At 32.9% G+C, this 7,356-nt stretch overlaps 1 long non-coding RNA gene across 1 annotated transcript; it reads right to left on the bottom strand.

Annotated features, from left to right (window-relative positions):
• Positions 1 to 966: 966 nt before the first annotated feature.
• LOC111412285 lies at positions 967 to 5,619 on the bottom strand. The gene is made up of 2 exons (XR_002706006.1): positions 5,104 to 5,619; positions 967 to 1,503 (listed from the first exon to the last, which is right to left on the bottom strand). It is a non-coding gene; the product is annotated as an uncharacterized LOC111412285 (long non-coding RNA).
• Positions 5,620 to 7,356: the final 1,737 nt, after the last annotated feature.

Here is a 7,356-nt window from a genome sequence, read left to right as displayed (position 1 = left end):
AATTTTTTTTTTTTTTTTTTTGGTTTTAACGTAAAATTTTTTAATAATCATTCTTTTATGCAAAAAATTGTATTAGATTATTTTAAAAATTAATTTATCAAGAACAAAAAGTAACAATAAGAAAAAAAACTCCTAAAAATTATCGAATTTTTTTATATATAAATTTTTTTTAGATGTTAAAATAATTAAGATGAAAAATTTGTTGGCTCAATTTCTTGTTGCTATAATTCAAATGTATTTTTTCAAACATTATTATTTTAGCCTAAGTGATTATTTTACTTATAAATGATGTATTTGATAATACTATATTCAATATAAGTAAGTCGTTTAATTAATCGAATCATTTTTTTATTGTTGAATATCTAATTGATATAATTAAATCGTTTAATTAATCGAATCAATTTTTTATTGTTTGCAGTCTCCCTTTGTTTCCTTATTTAATATGCTAATATCTCCTTTTATAAAATTCAAGCCATGCATTACAGGGCACAAGACTAGTATTAAAATAAAATTAAGTCACAATTCTTATCAATCCCAAAAATCAAGGAATTTAAATATTAAAATAAACCGACCTTTTTCGACTATTTCTACACGTTTCTGCCAACTAGATGATTTCAAAAAGCCAACCTAGTTATTCTAAAAGAAATTGACTCTTTTGGTGGCATATAACACGGTGTATAGTGTACTAAGCCAAGAAGGTGCATTTAAAGTCTAATTTACCTCTCAATCAACATCAATCAAAGAAAATATTTCTTCATTTAAATCAGCACACGTGTGGTTAGCTTGAAAATGTCCAAAATCAATATTAACATAATGTAAATTTAGGTAATATATTTCAACATCAATAACATGAGAATAGCTTATACGAAATACTTATTTCTCGAGTCCAATGAGCATTATTTAATACGAGCTACACAATAAACCCAATATTTGTATACTAATTCTAGTTCTATTGAAAAATAAATATTTAACCCAATTAAAATTGGATTTAATCATATATCACTTTAGTCCACAAATATAAAAATATAGCGAATAAGTTTATTTTATACAAAATTTTCGAGGCGTTACACAGTGTTGAAAATCCATCCCGACTTCAGCTACTTGAATCAAGTTACTCCAATTGATTTCACCCTTTGCCCCCAACATGAAACTCACTTCATTTTGCACCACGATCATCGTCTCATCAATTGTTGATTGAACTAATATCCTTGTCGCTTGATTTACCCATTTTCCCCTAAAACACGTCATTGGTCCACCTTCGATAATCAATGGGTCTCGTCCTGAGCTTGACTCTTGGATCACATCACAACAAGAAGCCTATGTAGCATCCCATGGGAATGGCATCCCACACGAAGCTCCTCTCCTACGTGGCAAAGCCCAAATATGAAGCTTGCTCGTCGAAGTAGTTGTAGTTTGGAGTTCAGTCTGAAGCTTGTTTGTGACTCATTTCCTTTGAAGATCTCCACTTGATATACTCTTATTCTAATGATTTATGTGACCCCTCTAATAATTAAAATATCAAAATCTTATCAACATAGGTTGTAGAATGACTACCTCTTTATGAGCACTAAATATGTCCAGACTAGAAAGGTCAAACTGAAGCCTAGTACAGGAAGAAGATGAAGCCATGTGCTTCCTCATTCAATGAATACCATTTCATATGTAACATTATAAATAACCCTTCCTTGTATCCTTTGAAGGGTAATGCAAAATCAAACATTGAAGAGTATAGTTAATGCTTCTCTCTACTTTGTTATTCTCTGTTACTTGATTTAGATATTTAACCTTGAGTTTATGCTTTCTTGATTATTCTTTACCATACAACCCTATTTATATATATTGTCGGTGCCCAAATATCTTTATCTCGCGTTGTAAAGCTTCTCCTTCACTCAAACCCGAAATATGATTGACTAGTAATCCGTTTAAGCGTGTTGAAATTAGCTTGCATAGATGCGAGTGGACCTAGTATTGGGCCCAATATATGTTTTTTAGGTGTGCTACAAAAATCGAGGTCACAAAAGAAAACTCTATCCATAATAGTCGAACATTAATCTATGAGTTAGTAATATTAAAAATATATTATGTTCTAAACTTATAAATATAAAGTAAGAATAAATTTCTCGAATAGCATCCTAGTACTAGATAGGATTAGAGTGACGATGATTGATGATAAGTGCAATGGTTGCACTTATTTAGACCACATTATTAAACTTTTTATGTCTTTAAATTATTGAATTTAATTTAATTTGGATTAATTTTTGTTTATTTCAGTATTTGACCCGTTTTGAAGCAATTGAAAAGGAAAAGGATCAATTGGGCATTAAATTGAAGTTTACGGACCAAAGCTTACTTGAATAATAGTTGGAGGATCAAAATTGAGGAAACAATGAAGAAAATGACTAATTTGCATTAATTGTAATGAAGTAGGGCCTTGGAAAAAAAATTGCAACTAAATTGGGTCTCAACTTGGTGGTTTAGGTTATATATGTAGGATATATACACACACACGCAATGAGAGGAGAGGCAGCTTGGAGTTTCTTGAAAAAAAAAAAATTAGGCGGCTTTTCACTTCAAATTGGAGAAAATCATAGGAAAGGGAGCTGCTGAGGGATTTTAATAGAGAGAGATACAATTCAGCAAGAAGGAGGGCGAAGAGGAGGAAAGAACACGACTGCAAATCTGGAGAAAATTGCAGAAATAAAACGGCTGCCATTTTATATATTACATACGCCAACTAGAGGAGAGAAAAAGGCAGAGTTTGCTGGGAAATTAATAGACAAAAACCACAAAAGGGGCTGGCTGCCAATTGGTTGAAATTATACAAACATTGGGGCTGACTAGGCTGATTTTTATATATATACTACACATACAATTTAGACAGAAGATAGAGAGAGGAGAAGAAAGTGAGGGCTGCTTGTAGAAGCTGGAATTGAACTCCTCAAACAATGCAATTGGCGGCTGTTGGAAGAAAAACAAGAAAAGTGGGCAGCTTTGAAGAATTTGGTGGCTGCAAGTGTTTTGGCAGAAGACAAAACATTCAAGGCCTTGTATTGGAGCCAATTTTGGGGATTTATATACATAAAAGGGAGACTAACCTAATAAGAAAAAAAAAGTAGCTGCCAACTCACTGGAATTGCACACACACGCCAACATTGAAGGAAAAATTGGGCTGAATTTTATATATATACACACACATAATTTGAAGCAGCTTTGAGGGGGGGAAAAAAAGAGAGAGCTACTTGTTGTTGGAGAAAAACATACACGCACAGAGGCTAAGAAACATTGAGGAATTAATCACTCCCCGTTAATTTTTGGTGATCTCCTTCCTCTTTTATATGTCTAATTCCAACATTATGCTAGGCTAAGTCTTTTTAGTTTTAATTCGAGACCTATATTCTTATCTTAATTCTTGTATTGTGATTCCATTAATATGCATAATTATATTGTTTTAATATTTGCGTACCATTAGGACAATGATTTTCTTATTCTTAGTGTTGAAAAACTCACGGTGGGTAGAACACTATTATTAGGACACACGAGCAATAAATGTTAAGGAATAATATTTGTGGCTTGTGCGATCATATGTGGTAATCTCAAATGTCAATGCATGTTTGCCATATGAATTCGGACTAGCAATATGATCGTCTCGTGAAAATCATAGATTTATTATATCTTGGAAAAAATAATAAATAAAAGTAAAATTATCGATCGTCGCAATTGCATGAATTAAGATAATTATTATTGATTGAGAATTAGAACTCAGTGGAGTCCGAAATCCAATACGTTCACACATTTGATTTTTAAACCAACTTTCATTGTTTTCACAAGTTTTAGTTATAAAAATTAGATAGTTATTCATTCGATCGTCTTTTGTTTATAAACATGAGTTTAAATATATCAAATATACTAGAATTGATCATTATTTCCTATGGGACGATAACTCTCTCATCACGATTATTACTTGTACAATGAACCTGTACGCTTGCCTGATTTTGATGAACAATTGAATTACTTTTGATGGTCATGTTTTATTAATTAATTATTTAAGATAATGATATTTATAGTCGCTCACTATTGTAGTCGTTATATGTGGCATACATGTGGCGGTTAGTGATTTGATACATGAATTAATAAAAAACTATCATATTAATATATCAAATCACAAATCGTCATATAGGATGCCACGTAGGACGACTACCACATTGAGCAACTATGAATAATATTACTCTTATTATTTTTTGGATACAACTTAAATCAAAAACACATGAATATGCAAGTAAAAAGATTCAGGATGGGTGGGTTCGAAGAATTTGGAAGCGGGAGCTAGGGGTGGGCGTGGGTTGGGTTGGGTTGGATCGATTTTTTGTCCAATCCAAATCCGACCCAATATGATCGATTTGATCTAAAATCAACCCAACCCAATTCAATCAAGTTTCGATCGGGTTGGTCGGTTTAGATTTCAAACCAAAAAAATTTGTTGGACAATAAAAACCATAAAGAAAATTGCTTCAAAACAATCATCCAAGTATTCATTCAAAAGTCAAAACCGTAAATGCCCAAGTCATAGGTACCACACATATTTCAAACCAATTGAACGAGAATAGAAAACACATTCTATTTCCAGTAATTTTCCTTTCACAGGGTAATCAAATCAACTTCGAGATACAAATATATGGCCTATTCTTTGAAATAATATTCACCTCAAAGTAATGCAACATAGGCCAAATTCTCACTCAATCCCATGAGTAAACATTGAAACCCCGAACTTGTCAACATTCATAGAAGAAAAAGGAAAGCATTCGTTTCAATCCCAACTAATAGAAATAAACGCAGCCGGACTAACAAAGCAATAAATCCACGTACCTTGAAGGATCCAGTCTATATTCCTAAAAGCTAGAAATTAAAGAAGTGGTCTTTGTACCTTCTTAATTGTTATATTACCAATCAGTGAACTTAAGAGAACATGGTGATCCATGGATACAGATTTTCACAAGTTGCAAGAGTATATCACAATTTCTAACTGATAACATCATTGCCAAAATAAACAAACTCACATATACTGCTGGAAAATGAAAATGATATTAATTGCAAACAGATTATTACCTCCATTCTATATCGAATTCTCCACAAGGAACAATAGCGACTTGTGATTCTCAACCCCTACGTTCCCATTGTAGGTATTAATGAGATGTGAATATGGCAATATCACATCCTTAACAAGTGATGCCTGATTGCGACCCAACCTCCCAAAATCCGAAACCAAGAGCACCCCGTTCCTCACCCTATCGATAACTTTGTATAAGATTTGGGATCCTCACATATGAATAGATGAACCCACCCATTATTCCTCTTCCGGTACACTTGCTCCTCCAACCAATCCATCAAACCCTCTTACATCTGAAATTGCCAATAATATAAGAACACATCTTTTTGCAACACATCGATTGAGGGAACTTATGCACAAAATCGAGAAAGAGAGTGGGGAGGCACGTTAGACTGCTAGTGCGCGATGGAAGAGAGATGCGGGTTGGTCGGTGATGGTGGTCGGCCATAATTGCCATCTCGGTATTCAATGGAAGACTCGAATTTTGGTTTGGGTTTAAGTTTAGGGCTCCTGTCATTTGGTTTTGTTTTATATATATATTCAAATTTTCATTTTAACTAAGTGGGTTGGGTTGGGCGGGTTATATCGATTTTGATGGGTTAACCCATAACCCGACCCGCCTAAGAAACACATAACCCAAACCCACCTAAAAAAAATGAAAAAACCAACCCAAACCGATCGAGTTGGTTCGGTTCGGTCGGGTTTTGCCCATTCCTAGCGCGAGCCATGTTGTCCCTCTCGTCTTGTGTCCCATTCAGAGCGGGTTGGGAGCATTGTCGACAACCATCAGTCGAGTTATTGCAGTTATTATTGATAGTATATTAATGATGTTACCATTACTAATAAGAGATGTAAATTATTGAATTTGCGTGACATAGCTTTTTAACATTTAGCTTAGCTGAAATTTTATGTTGCGTGTTGGTAAAGTTTAATAAAATGGTCAAATACATATTTTTTTTACACTTTTTTATGCATTCATAATTTATTATTCACATTTAATTTAAGATCTGTCACGTAAGTTATAGTGTTTGTTTGGTAAAGATTTTGTTAATTGATTTTTTGACCGTTAGAGATAAAACGGGTCCTATCTGTGAGAAAAGAATTCAAAAATAACAACCGAAATAGTGAAATAACGGTTAAAAAATTAATCTTAATTAAATTTTAAGCTATACCAAAAGTGCTCATAATTTAATTCCGAACAGATTAGACAAGTGAGTTGGAGAGGAAGATTAATGTCTAGCCATGACAAGAATTCAATTTGGAATTTTCTTCCGATTCACAATTCACATTCTCCCACGTGTCCACGTATCTACCCTACATTCAATTTTTGTTGATGGATAATACGTTTTGAACTAGTTCGACTCTAACCTTCCAAATATGGAGTAATTGTCTTTGATGGGTAGTTTCTATCACATGTAAAGACAAATCACACACTTGTCTTTGTAGAAGATTAATGTCTAGCCATGACAAGAATTCAATTTGGAATTTTCTTCCGATTCACAATTCACATTCTCCCACGTGTCCACGTACCTACCCTACATTCAATTTTTGTTAATGGATAATACGTTTTGAACAAGTTCGACTCTAACCTTCCAAATATGGAGTAATTGTCTTTGATGGGTAGTTTCTATCACATGTAAAGACAAATCACACACTTGTCTTTGTATATGTTCAATTTTCTATTTGAATAAAAATTAAGTAAAAAATGTAGGATGAAAAATAAATGTGTAATTTCCGAGTAGATTGATTCAATGTTAGGTAGAAAATCAAGCCCCTTTAAGAGGATAAGATCAAATTCAAAGCTGTCTCTAACCAACATGTAAACATTTTCATTTTCAAGTTTATCTTATTTTTTCTTTAGCCATTGTTTGGACTCTATTTCTGTGAAAGTATATTTTCTTTAGACTCATTTTCAATTACACGTTCTTGTATAGAATACTATTACACGTAAAATCAAAATTTGTGTTCTTTTTTTAACTATACATTCTCCAAACGGGACTTAGTATAGACAACAACGATCCCCAATTGGCTCATTGTTTACTTTAAGTGAAATCTCAATTTAGTTCATAAATTTGAATTTATGTATTAGGTCATCAAATATTAATTTTAATTTTAAATGAAACCACCTAGAAGTACAATATTTTGTACAATTTGGTTGACAAGAGGGCCAAGTGGAGATATATTAAAGTTTGGTGACTTAATTGAAATTTTACTGAACGTTTCATGACCGGCGTTGAAATTTAACAGCTTAT

The sequence above is a fragment of the Olea europaea genome, chromosome 16 (assembly GCF_002742605.1).
Source record: "Olea europaea var. sylvestris chromosome 16, O_europaea_v1, whole genome shotgun sequence".
NCBI lineage: Eukaryota > Viridiplantae > Streptophyta > Magnoliopsida > Lamiales > Oleaceae > Olea > Olea europaea.
The sequence above is the reverse complement of the archived record's forward strand: the minus strand, read 5'-3'. Positions and strand labels throughout refer to the sequence as shown.